Source organism: Triticum urartu, chromosome 4 (assembly GCF_003073215.2).
Source record: "Triticum urartu cultivar G1812 chromosome 4, Tu2.1, whole genome shotgun sequence".
In the NCBI taxonomy this organism is placed as follows: Eukaryota; Viridiplantae; Streptophyta; class Magnoliopsida; order Poales; family Poaceae; genus Triticum; species Triticum urartu.
Window position 1 is genome coordinate 161,146,126 of NC_053025.1, and position 18,139 is coordinate 161,164,264.

Here is an 18,139-nt window from a genome sequence, read left to right on the forward strand (position 1 = left end):
AAAAATTCTGAAAAATTAGGACAACCTGGGCAATTTGTGTATAAATCTTGTGCAAAAATAATCGGTATTTTACCACGCTTCTGTAATAAATGACAATAATTTTAATGGGTGCAAAAGTTTATGTTTTTCAGCAAGATCAAATCAACTATGACCATAGACCATCCCAAAGGTCTTACTTGGCACTTTATTGAAACAAAAGCTATAAAACATGATTAATACAGTAGCACAATCATGTGAACACACACAAAAAGTAGGGGTAAATGTTGGGTTGTCTCCCAACAAGCACTTTTCTTTACTTCCTTTTTAGCTAGGCATGATGATTTCAATGATGCTCACATAAAAGATAAGGATTGTACATAATGGGAGCATTATGAAGCATATGACTAGCACATCTAAGTCTAACCCACTTACTATGCATAGGGATTTTGTGAGCAAACAATTTATGAGAACAAGAATCAACTAGCATAGGAAGGAAAAACAAGAATAACTTCAAGATTTTCAACACATAGAGAGGAAAGATATTATTGCAATATGTAAAAGCATATGTTCCTCTCTCATAATAATTTTCAGTAGCATCATGAATGAATTCAACAATATAACTATCACATAAATAATATTTGCATGATCCACAAGCATAGAAAATTTACTACCCTCCACATAAGCTAAATTCTTCTCATCAATAGTACTGGGAGCAAACTCAACAAAATAAGTATCATGTGAGGCATAATCCAATTGAAAATTGAAAACATGATGAAAAGTTTCAAGGTTATCATTATTCTTTATAGCATACATGTCATCACAATAATCATCATAGATAGCAACTTTGTTCTCTCTCAAACAACCCTGCAACCAAATAACAAAGAGTCTCTTATGTCCACAACACACCCAATACAATGGTAAATTGCATAGGTACACTAGTTCAGCGAAGAGATGGTGATGCAACTTTAATATGGATGGTAGATATAGGTCTTTCTAATATGAAAATATAAAAACAGCAAGGTAACTAGTAACAAAAGTTAGTGGAAATGGTATTGCAATGCTAGGAAACAAGGCCTAGGGTTCATACTTTCACTAGTGCAAGTTCTCTCAATAATGATAACATAATTAGATCATATGGCAATCCCTCAACATGCGACAAAAGACACTCCAATGTTCCTATCATGGAGAACATAAGATGAAATTGCTTGTAGGGTATGAAACCACCTCAAAGTTATTCTTTCCGATCAATCCATTGATCTATTCCTATAAGTGTCACAAATAGCCCTAGAGTTCATAGTAAAATAACACCATATGATACACATCAGCCAACCCTAATGTCACCTAGATACTCCAATGTCACCACAAGTATCCTTGGGTCAATTATACGATATGCATCAAACAACTTCAGATTAATAATATTCAATCCAACACAAAGAACTTCAAAGAGTGCCCAAAGATTCCTACCGGAGAAACAAGCACGCAAACATTCATCAACCCCTATGCATAGATTACCGCAATGTCACCTCGGGAATCCACGAGTTGAGTGCGAAAACATACATCAAGTAAATCAATAGAACACCCCATTGTCACGACGGGTATCCCACGCAAGACATAAATCAAGTGTTCTCAAATCCATAATAGTATTCAATCCGATAATAGTGAAACCTCAAAGGTAAAACTCAATTCATCATAAAAGATAGAGGGGGAGAACCACCATATGATTCAACTATAGTAACAAAGCTCGCGGTACATCAAGATCGTGCCAAATCAAGAACACGAGAGAGAGAGAGACATCAAACACATAGCTACTGGTACATACCCTCAGCCCTCAGGGTGAACTACTCCCTCCTCATCATGGAGAGCGCCGGGATGATGAAGATGGCCTCTGTTGATGGTTTCGCCCTCCGGTAGGGTGCCGGAACGGGCTCCTGATTGGTTTTTCGTGGCTAAAGAGGCTTGCGGTGGCAGAACTCCCGATCTAGGTTTCTTTCCGGTGGTTTCTAGATTTATATGAATTTTTGGCATCGGCTTCATGCCAGGGGGTGCACGAGGTAGCGGCAAGACAGGGGGCACTCCCTCCACCCTTGTCGCTTCCTCGTGAAGCTTCGAGTCAAACTCTGATGATTCGTGCGCTTCTTCTGGTCCATAAAAAATCACCGTAAATGTTCAGCTCGTTTGGACTCCATTTGATATTCCTTTTCTGTAAAACTCTAGAACAAGGAAAAAACAGAAACTGGCACTAGGCTCTAGGTTAATAGGTTAGTGCCAAAAATAATATAAAATAGCATATTAATGCATATAAAACATCCAAAACAGATAATATAATAGCATGGAACAATCAAAAATTACAGATACATTGGACATGTATCAAATTGGATGCTGAGGCATGAAATGGATATGTGGCTTCGGCATTGCTTTCTCGCAGGGAGTCGAGGAAGGATCTCTGGGTGTCAATGTTAATTACAACAAACTTACTACTGTTATGCTATGTTACTCTTATCTCTTGGGATGTTGCAAGATGCTTGAAGATGCTAGTTTTCGATAGGCTAGGCTTTCCCTTCTCTTCTGGCATTCTGCAGTTAAGTCCACAGATACATACCACCCCTTTGATACCGATGCATACTTAGAATAGTTCTAATGTAAGTCTTGCGAGTACTTTCGATGAGTAGTCATGGTAGCTTTGCTAATTCCCCCCCCCCCATACCCGATTGCTGCGATCAGATGATGGTGTCCACGAGTTAGATGTGACCACCGATTACTACTACTACCCCGAGGGTACCTACTACAACATGGAGACCGTTAACGACTAGGAGTAGTTAGGAGGTTCCCAGGCAGGAGGCCTTGCCTTTTGGATCGTTGTTACTTTTGTGCTAGCCTTCTTAAGGCAAAATTGCTTAACTTATGTCTCTACTCAGATATTATTGCTTCCGCTGACTCGTTTGTATTCAAGCTTATGTATTCGAGCCCTCGAGGCCCTTGGCTTGTAATATAAAGCTTATATTATTTTAATTCGTGTCTAGAGTTGTGTTGTGATATCTTCCCATGAGTCCCTGATCTTGATAGTACACATTTGCGTGTATGATTAGTTGATTGCTCTCTGACTATAGCGCCAGAAAAGCTTTTGTCTGCTAGGACTACGTCGGTATTTCCCCAAAGAGGAAGGGATGATGTAGCACAGCGATAGTAGGTATTTCCCTCAGTGAAGAAACCAAGGTTATCGAACCAGTAGGAGAACCAAGCAACACAATGTAAACAACACCTACACACAAATAACAACACTTCGCAACCCGACATGTTAAAGGGGTTGTCAATCCCTTTTAGGTAATGATGCCAGGAAATTGTAGTAGATTAACATAATAGATCGTAAATAAAATGAAGTGCAGCAAAGTATTTTTGTATTTTGGGTTTAATAGATCTGAAAAAAATGCAAACGAAAAGTAGATCGCAAGCAAATATATGAGGAAGAAGACCCGGGGGGCGTAGGTTTTACTTGTAGCTTCTCTCGAGAAAGATAACAAACAGTAGGTAAACAAATTACTGTTGGGCAATTGATAGAACCTCAAATAATTATGACGATATCTAGGCAATGATCATTACATAGGCATCACGTCCAAGATTAGTAGACCGACTCCTGCCTGCATCTACTACTATTACTCCACACATCGACCGCTATCCAGCATGCATCTGGTGTATTAAGTTCATAGAAAATCGGAGTAATTCAATAAGAACGATGACATGATATAGACGAGATCTGTTTATCTATTGTGTAGATATACATCCCATCTTTTCATCCTTAGTAGCAACGATACATACGTGTCGGTTCCCTTTCTGTCACTGGGATCAAGCACCGTAAGATCGAATCCACTACCGGGAACCTCTTCCCATTGCAAGATAAATTGATCAAGTTGGCCAAACAAAACCCAAATATCAGAGAAGAAATACGAGGTTATAATAGATCATGCATATAAGAGATCAAAGAAACTCAAATAACTTTCATGGATATAAAAAGATATGACTAATCATAAACTCAGAGTTCATCAGATCCCAACAAACACACCGCAAAAGGAGTTACATCATATGGATCTCCAAGAGACCATTGTATTGAGAATCAAGAGAGAGAGAGAGAGATGAAGCCATCTAGCTACTAACTATGGACCCGAAGGTCTACAAAGAAGTACTCACGCATCATCGGAGAGGGACCAATGAGGAGGTGAACCCGATCCAAGATGGTGTCTAGATTGGATCTGGTGGTTCTGGACTCTGTAGCGGCTGGATGAATATTTTGTCGACTCCCCTAGGGTTTCAGGAATATTTGGGTATTTATAGAGCAAAGAGGTGGTCCGGGGGGCACCCGAGGTGGGCACAACCCACCAGGGCGCGCCTGGGCCTCCTGGCGCGCCCTGGTGGGTTGTCCCCTCCTCGGGACTCCCCCCAGCTGCAACCAGGGCCCAACATGTTTCTTCTGGTCCATAAAAAATCTCCGTAAAGTTTCATGGCATTTGGACTCCGTCTGATATTGATTTTCTGCGATGTAAAATAGACGGAAAAAACAGGAACTGGCACTTGGCACTATGTCAATAGGTTAGTACCAAAAAATGATATAAACTGACTATAAATGATTATAAAACATCCAAGATTGATAATATAATAGCATGGAACAATAAAGAATTATATATACGTTGGAGACGTATCAGCATCCCCAAGCTTAACTCCTACACATCCTCGAGTAGGTAATTGATAAAAATAGAATTTTTGATGTGGAGTGCTATTTAACATGTCATATCATATTATTTTCTTTATAGCATGGACAATTGGACTTTTTATGTGATTCGAAGCAATAGTCTAGTTTTGACATAATAATTTAGATACTCAAGCATATCAACAAGCAACCATGTCTTTCAAAATATCAATGCTAAAATAAGTTATCCCTACAAAATCATATAGTCTTGTCAAGCTCTGTCTTCTTAACACAAAGTATTTATCATGCACAACCCCGATGACAAGCCGAACAATTGGTTCATACTTTTTAACACGCTTCAGCTTCTTCAACTCTTACGCAATACATGAGCGCAAGCCATGGATATAGCACTACGGGTGAAATAGAGTATGATGATGGGGGTAAATATAGAGAAGACAAAAAAGTAAGAAAGTCTCACATCGATGCGGCTAACCAACAGGCTATGGAGATGCTCATCAATCGATATCAACATGGGGAGTAGGGATTGCCATGCGACGAATGCATTAAGAGATATAAGTGTATGAAAGCTCAATATGAAAACCAAGTGGGTGTGCATCTAATCCTATAATGAAAAATTCCCACTAGTATGTGAAAGTGACAACATAGGAGACTCTCCATATGAAAAACATGGTGCTACTTTGAAGCACAAGTGTGGTAAAGGATACTAGCAATGCCCCTTCTTTCTTTGTTTATTTTTTTCTTTTTTCCCCTTTTTATTTTTCTGTTTTCTTTTTTTCTTTTTTTCTTTTTTTTCTCTCATAGTCTGGAGTCTCATCCCGACTTGTGGGGGAATCATAGTCTCCATCATCCTTTCCTCACTGGGGCACTGCTTTAAAAATGAATAATGATGATCATCACACCTCTATTTACTTATAACTCAAAATAAATAAAAAATTACAACTCGATACCTATGAAAAAATATTACTCTATATAAATGCCTCTGGCATGTACCAAGATGTGCAATGATCTAGCGTAACTTGTAATAAAAATGATGAACAGTGGCTGAGCCACAAACACTATGTCAACTATATGATCATGCAAAGCAATATGACAGTGAATGATCAAGTCATCAAACAGAAGCGGTGGAAGTTGCATGGCAATATATCTCGGAATGGCCATGGAAAAGCCATAATAGGTAGGTGCGGTGGCTGTTTTGAGGAAGATATAATGAGGCTTATGTGTGATAGAGCGTATCATATCACGGGGTTTGGATGCACCTACGAAGTTTGCACCACATCTCAATGTGAGAAAGGGCAATGCACGGTGCCATAGAGGCTAGCAAATTGCGAGAAGGTAAGAGTGCGTATAATCGATGGACTCACATTAGTCATAAATAACTCATATACTTATTGCAAAAATTTATTAGCCCTCGAAGCAAAGTACTACTACGCATTCCCCTAGGGGGTAGATTGGTAGGAAAAGACCATCGCTCGTCCCTGACCGCCACTCATAAGCAAGAAAGTCAAAATAAATCATGCTCCAACATCATAGCATAACGAGAGACTATACGTGCATGCTTCGGGAGTCACTAACCAGTGTAAGGGGGCCCACAGCCTATCCACGAGGGTGCAGGGTGCCCCCCTTCGGGCGCCCCCTGCCTCATGGGCCCCCTGAGGCTCCACCGACGTCAACTCCAACTCTATATATTCACATTCGGGGAGAAAAAAATAAGAGGGAGAAGGATTCATCATGTTTTACGATACGGAGCCGCCACCAAGCCGTAATCTTCATCGGGAGGGCTGATCTGGAGTCTGTTCGGGGCTCCAGAGAGGGGAATCCGTCATCATCGTCATCATCAACCTTACTCCATCACCAATCTCATGATGTTCACCGCCGTGCGTGAGTAATTCCATCGTAGGCTTGCTGGACGGTGATGGGTTAGATGAGATTTATCATGTAATCAAATTAGTTTTGTTAGGGTTTGATCCCTAGTATCCATTATGTTCTAAGATTGATGTTGCTATGACTTTTCTATGCTTAATGCTTGTCACCAGGGCCCGAGTGCCATGATTTCAAATCTGAACCTATTATGTTTTCGTGAATATATGTGAGTTCTTGATCCTATCTTGCAAGTTACTATGTGTTATGATCCGGTAACCCCAAAGTGAAAATAATTGGGACCACTCCCGGTGATGACCGTAGTTTGAGGAGTTCATGTATTCACTAAGTGTTAATACTTTGGTTTGGTACTCTATTAAAAGGAGGCCTTAATATCCCTTAGTTTCCAATAGGACCCCGCTACCACGGGAGGGTAGGACAAAAGATGGCATGCAAGTTCTTTTCCATAAGCACGTATGACTATATTCGGAATACATGCCTATATTACATTGATGAACTGGAGCTAGTTCTGTGTCACCCTATGTTATAACTGTTGCATGAGGAATCACATCCGACATAATTATCCATCATTGATCCATTTCCTATGAGCTTTTCACATATTGATCTTTGATTAGTTACTTTTTCGTTGCCACTGTTACAATTGCTACACAACTGTTACTGTTACTTTTGCCACCGTTACCGCTACCTCCATACTACTTTGCTACTAAATACTTGGCTGCAGATATTAAGTCTTTCAGGTGTGGTTGAATTGACAACTCAACTGCTAATACTTGAGAATATTCTTTGGCTCCCCTTGTGTCGGAATCAATAAATTTGGGATGAATACTCTACCCTCAAAAACTATTGCAATCCCCTATACTTATGGGTATCAAGACTATTTTCTGGCGCCGTTGTCGGGGAGCATAGCTCTATTCTTTGATTCACTTGGGATTTATATATGTAGATCACTATGAGAAACTTGAAAGATGAAAGAACCAAGATTTTTCCCTCAACTACGAGGGGGGTAAGGAACTTCCATCTAGCTCTGCACTTGATTCACCTTCTGTTTTGAGTAAACTTGCGACACCTACTCCTGCTATTGATTCTAATATGTCGCATGTTATTGATGATGCCACTTCTGCTATGCATTATGCTTATGATGAAACTACTTCTATGCTTGATAATACTGTGTCATTAGGTGAATTTCTTGATGAACAACTTGCTAGGGTTAGAGAGAATGAAATTATTGAAACTGACAATATTGATGAAAGTGATGACGAAGATTCTCCCCCTAGATATGAATTGCCTGATGTGCCTGAGGGTTATGTTATGGATGAAGAAATTGCTAGAGATCTTCTAGCTTGCAAAGATAGATATGATCTTAAGAAACTGTTAGCTAATCTGAAAGAAAAGTCTTTGAATGCTAGAATGAAATATGACCCTGCTTTTGCTACTTCACTTATCTGTATTTTTGATAAGGATTATGATTTCTCAGTCGATCCTGAGTTAATTACTTTGATTGAATTTGATCCTTTTTATGGCTATGAATCCGAAACTATTGTTGCACATCTTACTAAATTGAATGATATAGCCACCCTATTCACTCATGAGGAAAAATTCATTACTACTATATCCTTAAGTTATTTCCGTTCTCCTTAACGGGCGATTCTAAAACATGGTTTAATTCTGTTGCTCCTGGTTGTGTGCGTAGTCCCCAGGATATGATTTATTACTTCTCTGCTAAATATTTCCCCTCTCATAAGAAACAAGCTTCCTTAAGGGAAATATATAATTTTGTGCAAATTGAAGAATAGTGTCTCCCACAAGCTTGGGGAGGCTTCTCCGATTACTTAATGCTTTGCCTGATCATCCTCTCAAGAAAAATGAAATACTTGATATCTTTTATAATGGACTAACCGATGCTTCCAGAGACCACCTGATATTTGTGCTGGTTGTGTTTTTAGGGAAAGAACGGTTGAGCAAGCTGAATTGCTATTGAATAATATGTTGAGTAATGATAATGATTGGACACTTCCTGAACCAACTCCTAAGACAACTCCGAAGAAAAGGTGTATTCTATTTCTTGGTCCTGAAGATATGCAAGAGGCAAAGAAATCTATGAAAGAAAAGGGTATTAAAGCTGAAGATGTTAAGAATTTACCACCTATTGAAGAAATACATGGTCTTGATAACCCGACAAAGGTAGTAAAGGTAAATTCTCTCTATAGATTTGATGAAGGTGATATTCCTTGTAATAAGTCCGCTAGCCAATGCTTGGATGAATTTGATAATTTTATTGTTAAACAAGAAAACTTCAATGTTTATGTTGGTAGACAATTGAAACATAATGCTTATATAATTGAACACTTGAGTGATTATATGTCTAGAGTTAAAGGTGACCTTAAACGTATTAGTAAACATGCTTCTATGGTTACCACTCAAATACAACAAGTGCTTAAAGCTCAAGATGATTTGCTCAAAGAATTGAATAATAAGGAAAATGAAAATGTTGTTAGAGTTGTGACTAGAGGTGGTAAAATGACTCAGGAACCTTTGTATCCTGAGGGCCACCCTAAGAGAGCTGAGCAAGATTCTCAGAGAACTAATGTTGATGCACCTAGTTCTTATAAGAAGAAGAAAAAGAAAAAATGATAGGACTTTGCATGCTTCTAGTGAACCTGTTGTTGACACACCTGAGAATCCCAATGATATTTCTATTTCTGATGCTGAAACACAATCTGGTAATGAACATGAACCTAGTAATAATGTTAATGATGATGTTCATGTTGATGCTCAACCTAGCAATAACAATGATGTAGAGATTGAACATGTTGTTGTTCTTGATAACCCACAATCAAAGAATCAACGTTATGATAAGAGAGACTTCGTTGCTAGGAAGCACGGTAAAGAAGGAGAACCATGGGTTCAGAAACCCATGTCTTTCCCTCCTAAACCATCCAAGAAAAAGGACGATGAGGATTTTGAGCGCTTTGCTGAAATGATTAGACCTATCTTTTTATGTATGCGTTTAACTGATATGCTTAAAATGAATCCTTATGCTAAGTATATGAAAGATATTGTTAAAAATAAAATAAAGATACCAGAAGCTGAAATTTCCACCATGCTTGCCAATTATACTTTTAAAGGTGGAATACCTAAGAAACTAGGAGATCCCGGAGTACCAACTATACCATGCTCCATTAAAAGAAACTATGTTAAAACTGCTTTATGTGATCTTGTAGCCGGTGTTAGTATTATGCCTCTCTCTTTATATCATAGACTTGATTTGAATAAGTTGACACCTATTGAAATATCTTTGCAAATGGCGGACAAATCAACTGCTATACCTGTCGGTATCTGTGAGGATGTGCCTCTTGTAGTTGCAAATGTTACTATTTTAACGGACTTTGTTATTCTTGATATTCCAGAGGACGTTAGTATGTCGATTATCCTTGGTAGACCCTTTTTGAATACTGCAGGGGTTGTTATTGATTGCAACAAAGGCAATGTCACTTTTCATGTTAATGGTAATGAGCATACGGTACACTTTCCGAGGAAACAAACTCAAGTCCACAGTATCAATTCTATTGAAAAAATTCAATGATAACTACTGGAGGTTTTAAATTTCCTCTCCCTACTGTCAAGAAAAAATATGATATTCTTATTGTTGGGGACATGCATATCCCCATTGAGTTAACCTAGTGTTATTCGAAAATTCTCCGGTTTCATGTTATTCGGAAAGAGTTTGTTAACAAGACTTGATCAACCTTGTTAGTGGATTCCTTTTGATGAGCATGAGATGGATGAAGTTAGAAAGCACAACTCTTTGTACCTTCCTTTTACTTTCTGTTATTTAGATTAAATAATGCAACTATACTATTTTATGTCTGTTTTCTGAATTATCCTTGTAATAAAAATACCCCAGAAATAAAAGTTCTCCAAATGTCCTGAAAATGATATATGATTTTTTGTAGAATATTTTAGAATTATTGGCACTGAGAACACACTAGGGGGCCCCACCACTTGGCCACGAGGGTGCACCCCCCCCCCCCGGGGGCGCGCCCCCTACCTCGTGGACCCCATGTGGACCCCCTCCACTTATTCCAGCACCCACACACTTCGTCTTCCTCCAGAAAAATCATCTCGTAGCTCAAACCCATGTTCTTGCTCATCTTGCTGCCATTTTCGATCTCCTTGCTCAAAGCTCCATTCACAAAACTGCTTTGGGGGATTGTTCTTAGGTATGTGACTCCTCCAATGGTCCGGTTAGTTTTTGTTCTAGTGCTTTATTTATTGCAAATTTTTGCTGCATAGGTGACCCTGTTCTTGAGCTTGCATGTCAAATTTATGTGGTCAAAAGTAGTTTTAATGCATGATATAGCCTCTATGCACTTGTAGGAGTAGTTGCTATCAATCTTGTTGAGTTTGGTTCACTTTTATTTTGAGTCACTAAAAATTTTAGAAAATTTTAGAGGGAGAAAATTTTGAAGAGATAGTTGAGGGGCGCTTCAAGTTGAAGCTCAAAGGGTAACCAGAATGAGGAGAATAAAAAGCCCAAATACCATCTTCCTCGCACTCTGGAGGTTCGGCCATGTGAATGGCCTTGTGAAGAGTTCTTAAGAACCACCGGAATTTACGATGATTTCTATTACTTGGCTGAGAATGCAGGCCTCACCGACTTCCTCCACGACCATCACGGACAGTATCTCCTACTCACTAGTATTTTCGTGCAAAAGTTTTATTTCCATGCTAAGAAATCACCACCTTTAGTGGAGTTTCACTTATATGATGAGGTTAAGGAGATGTCACTCCAGGATTTTTGTCGAGTCTGCAAGATACCCTTAGAGGGCAGCATCGAGGAACCACACCATAGTGATGTGGCTGGGTTTATTGATAGAATTGTTGTAGGAGAAACTAGGAAAGTTTCTGATGCAAGAATTACCAGTATACATTTTCCTGTTCTATGTTTCTTTGCGATATTTGCTAGTAGATGCTTAATTGGTCGCGGGAACAGTGGAAATCTTAGTGCTCCTGATATTGTCATATTGCGCCATGCTTTGTTTCGTGATACCACTTTCAGCTTGGGCGCTATTGTTGCTAAACGGTTAAATCTGAACCGTACAAAGGGCCCCATTTTTGGAGGCATCTTTGCTTCACGCCTTGCTGAACATTTTGGGATACCTATTAGGCATTATTAGAAAGAGGAAAAGTTGTTGCCTCCTATTTTTCTATATTATAAGAGTATGGTAGCACATGATTTTATTGTTAAAGATAAGAAGGAAAGGCTTAAGTATAACTTGATATTTGATAAAACTCATTATGAGATTATTACCTTGCCTACACCCTCTTTGTTTAACATACTTTCGGGCACGTATCTCAACTTACCAGAGGCCATTTATGCATACTGAAGGCTGACACAAGTCCCAGAGCCTCTTGACCCTTATCGCCAGTCTGTTTATCAGTGGGATCCGGAGGAGATCGCCAACCAGTGGCACCCTGAGGACCCTCCTCAGTACACCGGAGGGAGTAGCTTCGATCTGTGGGCATAGACCACATTAGGCCAAAAGCCTAAGTTTGGGGGAGTACGTATTTCTCACCAACATTACATTCATGTTCACACACTCACGCCAGTTGTCGGTGCTCATACTTTTTCATTGTACTACCCATGCTAGTTTATTTTATTTTCCAGCATTATTCTTGTGTGTTTGAAAAACCTTAAGAAAAAAATTATTAATTTGTTGTAGCTTTTAGCTAGTTTACTTTCCATGCATGTAGTAGTAGTAATTAAAAGAAAACCCAAAAAGATTTCTCGTTCTTCTTTTGCTTGTTCAGAGCTTTCCCGTGTAAATAGTTTTATTTCTTTTCTTGTTCTTTGGGGGTCGAGAGGAGAAGACCATGATGAAAATGTTGAGTGCCTCTCATATGCATTATTGTTGATTCAACTAAGAGCCCATTTTACCTTGTCTTCTTGCTTGTATTAAATGCTTGCAGATTCCAGCTTAGTACAATGCACGTGCACTATTATTATTATCCACACTGTTCGCTCGTGCAAGTGAAAGGAAATAATAACGATATATGATGGACTGATTGAGATGAGAGAAGCTGGTATGAACTCGACCTATCTTGTTTTTGTAAATATGATCAGTTCATTCCTGATTCAGCCTATTATGAATGAAACATGTTTGCAATGACAATTAGAGATTATAGTTGCCCATGCCATGCTTAATTAGCTAGGAGTTTATAATGGTTTACCTTGCGTGCCAACATGCTATTAAAATGGTTGTGATGTGTAATATCCCAATTTTCAATTTGGATGTTATACATAGGTCATCATATGCATATCATGTTTTATTTGCATTTGGTGGTGATCCTAGAAATCTTAAGCAACTCAAGGACCCAAGGAGAGAGTTGGAGGTTTCACATATTTTCATATTTGAATTTTCTCAAATTTTAAAAGAGGATCAATTTTGTTTTAATATTTTTCTCTCCAATTCTTTCCAGTAATCAAAATAAAAGAGAGAAGATAAAATGACTTCTTCAAAAGAGAGGAATATTGGAGAATAAATTTTGAAATCAAATTTATATTTTATTTGCTATTTTATTTGAATTAGAAAAATATGCATTTTTGAAAATTGCATTTTGGTCCAGAAAAATGTTCACTTTGTTCTAAATATTAGGTTTAGACGGTGAAAATTGTTTCTGGTATTTTTAGAATTTTTTTTATATTCTATTAGGATTTTCTTCGGGTGAAATTTTATTTAAAAAAACCTCCCACCCAACTGGGCCGAAGGCCGAGCCGAGCAGGCCGGCCCGCAACCCCGCCGCATCCTCTTACGCGGGAGAGAACCCACCGCCGCCGCCACTGCCCGAGTCCGGCCAGGGCACGACTCCCGAGCCGCCCCAGCGCCCCCTCCCGCAAGCCACAACCCCCCTCGGCCTTTATAAGGCGGAGCCGCCGCCGCCCCTCCTCCTCACCTCACCCCGACGCCGCAGCAGCCGCCTCCTCGCCGCTGTCGCGCCGCCGCAAGCCGCCGCCTTGCAACCGCACTCCGCCGCTCCACCGCCCGACGCCGTGCCCCCGCACCGCAACCCCGCGCCGCTGTCCGCCGGAGCCGCCGCCTTGCCATCTCGCCGGAAAACCCACCGCCGACCCGCCGGTTTTGAGGTAAAAACCAATATCGGTTTTTTAGGGTTTCGTCGGTTTATTTCGGTTTTTCTCGGTTATTTCCGATCGGTTCTAAGTAGCGAATGTTCTTTGTTTAGTTCGTTTTAACGATCACGTTTGTTCGTTTGGGTCTGTTAGCGAACGTTCGTTCGATAGTTTTCTTTTTATTTTATTTTGGCCAGGGAGCTATCCGTTATTTCTTTTATCATAGATTAGTCCCTGATCTTCAAACCCTCGCAACTTTTTGCTCGCTTGTCCAAATCCTGTGAAACCAACGCCAAAATCTTCGTCTTGTTCCCCTCTTTCCAGATAATCAACTTGAACATGGTTTTCAGAGTTTAAAATTTAGTTTCAAGAAGATTTGAATTGGAACTTATTTTGATCGTGTTTCAGTTTCGTACCTCCAATTCGATTGATTCTTTTTGCAAATCGAAGCTCTTCAGTTGAACTTTCAATTTGGATCTTTTCATTTGAGTTTTACCCTTGCATCCTATGCTTTAGTGCTTATGTATGCTATTGTTTGTTCACGATAGAGTTTCTGGAGTGCGAATCATGCTACTACGAGTCACTAGGGTTTTCAGATCGTCAGCAAGGCAAGTAACACTTTGATCATATCCTTATTACCCAGTTTTTATGAATTAGTTTTCAATCCTCAAACACTACATGGTTAGGTCTTGAATATTTGTCGGTAATGGGAAGTAGTTGATGAGGTAGAACCTATTGTGTTAATTTCAAACCCTAGGAGTTACTTGTACGTTATGCTTATACTTCTATGCTATGCTCGTAGACGTGGTTTGGGTTTGAGAGATCCATGAAAGATGTGAGAGTTTTACTAATGGTTAAACTTAAGGTGGTTACTTTCATACACATCTGGATGGATTGGTTGAGGCACCCTGGAGAACCTAGTGGTTATCTGGGCACCTGGAGCAATCCAGCGTTGTCCTGGGATATCCCAGAGTACCCGTGTGATCATCCTACGGTTTGCCACCCAGGATCAAAGGGATCATAAGTTTATTCATGCTAGAAACTTCCGTGTGCAGCCACAAGCCATTATGGGCTCTAGCATAGTTGAGTATGTTGTGTGACCTCTTTCAGTGGTAGGCTAGCATATGTCGGGGATGTAGGTGGTATTGTCTACCCAGAGTAAAGAGTTAACGCTTCTGAAAGACTGTGTCTCGGTCATACGTTTCTCGAACACCATGAAGTGCGAGAAATCCAACGGAGGAGATCGAGTCTTGTGGGAAAAAGTGTGCAAACCTTTGCAGAGTGTATAAACTAATTATGGTTAGCCGTATCCCCAGTTATGGACATCTTGAGTATCTGGTACTCGAATTATTGATTTTATCTCATCACTCTACTTAATTAATTTTTTGGGTTGATGATTATTAATTTGGGATTGAGTTGGAGGAACCTTCTCAATGTTTCAACAAACTTTGTAGTTAAATGAAATATATTCCTTTGTTGTAGGAAAAAATTAGCTTTGTGCAAAAATAACCATAGAGCCTCCACCAGCCAAATATGTATATTGTTATAGTTGTTACATGTTCATTGCTCTTTAGTGTTATTTTGCCAGTATATTCCATGTGCTGACCTACACAGGCTGCAACGTATTATGTTGCAGAGTTTTTAGACGAAGAGTAAGGTGCGCTAGGTCGTTCTCGTGCACTCAACTATGCCGTTGGAGTTGATGGACTCATTTACCTTCGAAGTTTCCGTAGTTATCTTATTTAGATGGCCTTCAGCCATATTATTGTAATAAGTTCTCTTTTGAGACATTCGATATAATAAGTGTGTGATTGCACTCTGTTATAAATCCTCGTGTACTGTGTGTGTCAGTATTATCAATCCCAGGAAGACACTTATACACATAGATTTGACCATCTGAGGTCAGATCGCTACAAGATGGTATCAGAGCACACGCTGACTGTAGGACGCGACCACTAAGATGAGCCATAGGACACTCTTCTCTTCTCATTTCTGACTCTTCTCCACTTTCTACTCTATAGATGGCGAACCCAAGGAACAAGTTTGCTCAACCAGATGAAGACACCCCTTTTGGACGACACTTCAAGGAGACCACTAGATACCTGAACATCGGAATACCAAGCTTCACGAGGACCTACACCACCACTCTACCGGAAGTAGAGCGCTGGACGATTCGAGTACATGTTCCAGGAAGGATATTCACACCAGTTACGGAGCCCATAAAGTTTTCCTTTGACGCACCAACCTGGAGTTTATGAAAGAGCATGGCAGCTCACATCGCCATGGGAAGGATCGGCGAAGTTTACCACAAGGATCTTAAGGACACCATCTACCATATATGTGGACGCTGATATGAGCAATGGGAGATGATTTGCACCAGGAGGGACAAGTCAATTGCAGCCTACATCCGGGAGTTAAACCAACATATTCGTCGTCAGGAGAACTAGATGTGCGCCAGCATGATAGACATGAAGAAGGTGATGACCCGGAACATGGAGCTAGAAGAGGAACCCAAGGCTACACGCGATGGATATAAAGAGGAAATTGCCGTACTACTTGAGAAGAATGAACACCTGAAGAAGAAACTAGGAGTATTCATGGGAGATCCTGCACCAGAGGAGGACAACGACCTAGAAGACTACATCATCATCGACGACGCCGACGCCAACCCTGGTAGTGATGATGACTAGTACAGTCTAGAGTCAATCAGATTCTAGAGGACATGTTGAGAGCTTATGCGCTAGATTATGGATACAGTTGGGATGACAATTTTCCTTACGTAGAGTTCTCCTACAACAATAGTTATCAGGCTAGTTTGAAGATGGCACCTTTCAAAACCATGTATGGAAGGAGGTGCAGGACACCATTAATGTGGGATGAAGTCAGAGACCGTCAGTTGTTTGGACCAGATTTAATCAAGGAATCCGAAGAGAAGGTTAAGTTGATTCAAGATAGACTGAAGGTAGCTCAGTCCAGGCAGAAGATTTATGCCGATACGAAACGTAAGGAGGTAGTCTAAGAAATTGGAGGCTGAGCATATCTTTGTTTGTCACCACTCTGAGGAGTTAAACGATTTGGAGTTAAAGGAAAGTTAGCCCCGAGATTTTTAGGACCATACCGAGTTCTGGAACGTATGGGAGAAGTTGCCTACAAGTTGGAGTTACCCGAAGGATTGTCAGGAGTACATAATGTGTTTCACGTTTCCCAGTTCAAGAAGTGCCATGCAAAGATGGATGATATTCCTCCAAGAGATACAGTGCCCCTGGAAGCAATTCAGTTGGAGAGTGATCTAACCTACGAGGAGAAGCCCGTCAAGATCCTCGGGTTTGCCAGCCGAGTTACCCGCAGCAAGGTTATAAAGTTTTGCAAAGTTCAATGGAGCAACCATAACGAGGAGGAAGCCACCTGGGAGCGAGAAGAAGACCTACGGAAAGACCACCCACACCTATTCTCTAGCCAACCCGAATCTTGAGGGCGAGATTCATCTTAAGGGGGTAGGTTTGTAACATCCCAATTTTCAATTTGGATGTTATACATAGGTCATCATATGCATATCATGTTTTATTTGCATTTTGGTAGTGATCCTAGAAATCTCAAGCAACTCAAGGACCCAAGGAGAGAGTTGGAGGTTTCACATATTTTCATATTTGAATTTTCTCAAATTTGAAAAGAGGATCAATTTGGTTTTAATATTTTTCTCCAATTATTTCCAATAATCAAAATAAAAGAGAGAAGATAAAATGACTTCTTCAAAAGAGAGGAATATTGGAGAAGAAATTTTGAAATCAAAATTATATTTTATTTGCTATTTTATTTGAATTAGAAAAATATGCATTTTTGAAAATTGCATTTTTAGTCCAGAAAAATGTTCACTTTGTTCTAAATATTAGGTTTAGACGGTGAAAATTGTTTCTGGTATTTTTATAATTTTTTTTATATTTGGTTAAAATTTTCTTCGACCGAAATTTTATTTAAAAAAAACTTCCCACCCAAATGGGCCGAAGGCCCAGCCGAGCAGGCCGGCCGCAGCCCCGCCGCCTTCCTCCCATGCGGGAGAGACCCCGCCGCCGCCGCCGTCTGAGTCCGGCCGGGGCACGATTCCCGAGCAGCCCCAGCGCCCACTCCCGCAAGCCACGCCCCCTCGGCCTTTATAAGGTGGAGCTGCCACTGCCCCTCCTCACCTCACCCCGCCAACGCAGCCGCCGCAAGCCGCCGCCTGCTGCCACCGCTGCCGCGCCGCCTTGCCGCCACACTCCGCCCCTGCCACCGCCCGACGCCACGCCCCCGCACCGCAGCCACGCGCCGCCGTCCGTCGTAGCCGCCGTCTCGCTGGAAAACCCACCGCCGACCTGCCGGTTTTACGTAAAAATCTAGATCGATTTTTTTAGGGTTTCATCGGTTTATTTCGGTTTTCTCGGTTATTTCCGATCGGTTCTAAGTAGCGAATGTTCTCT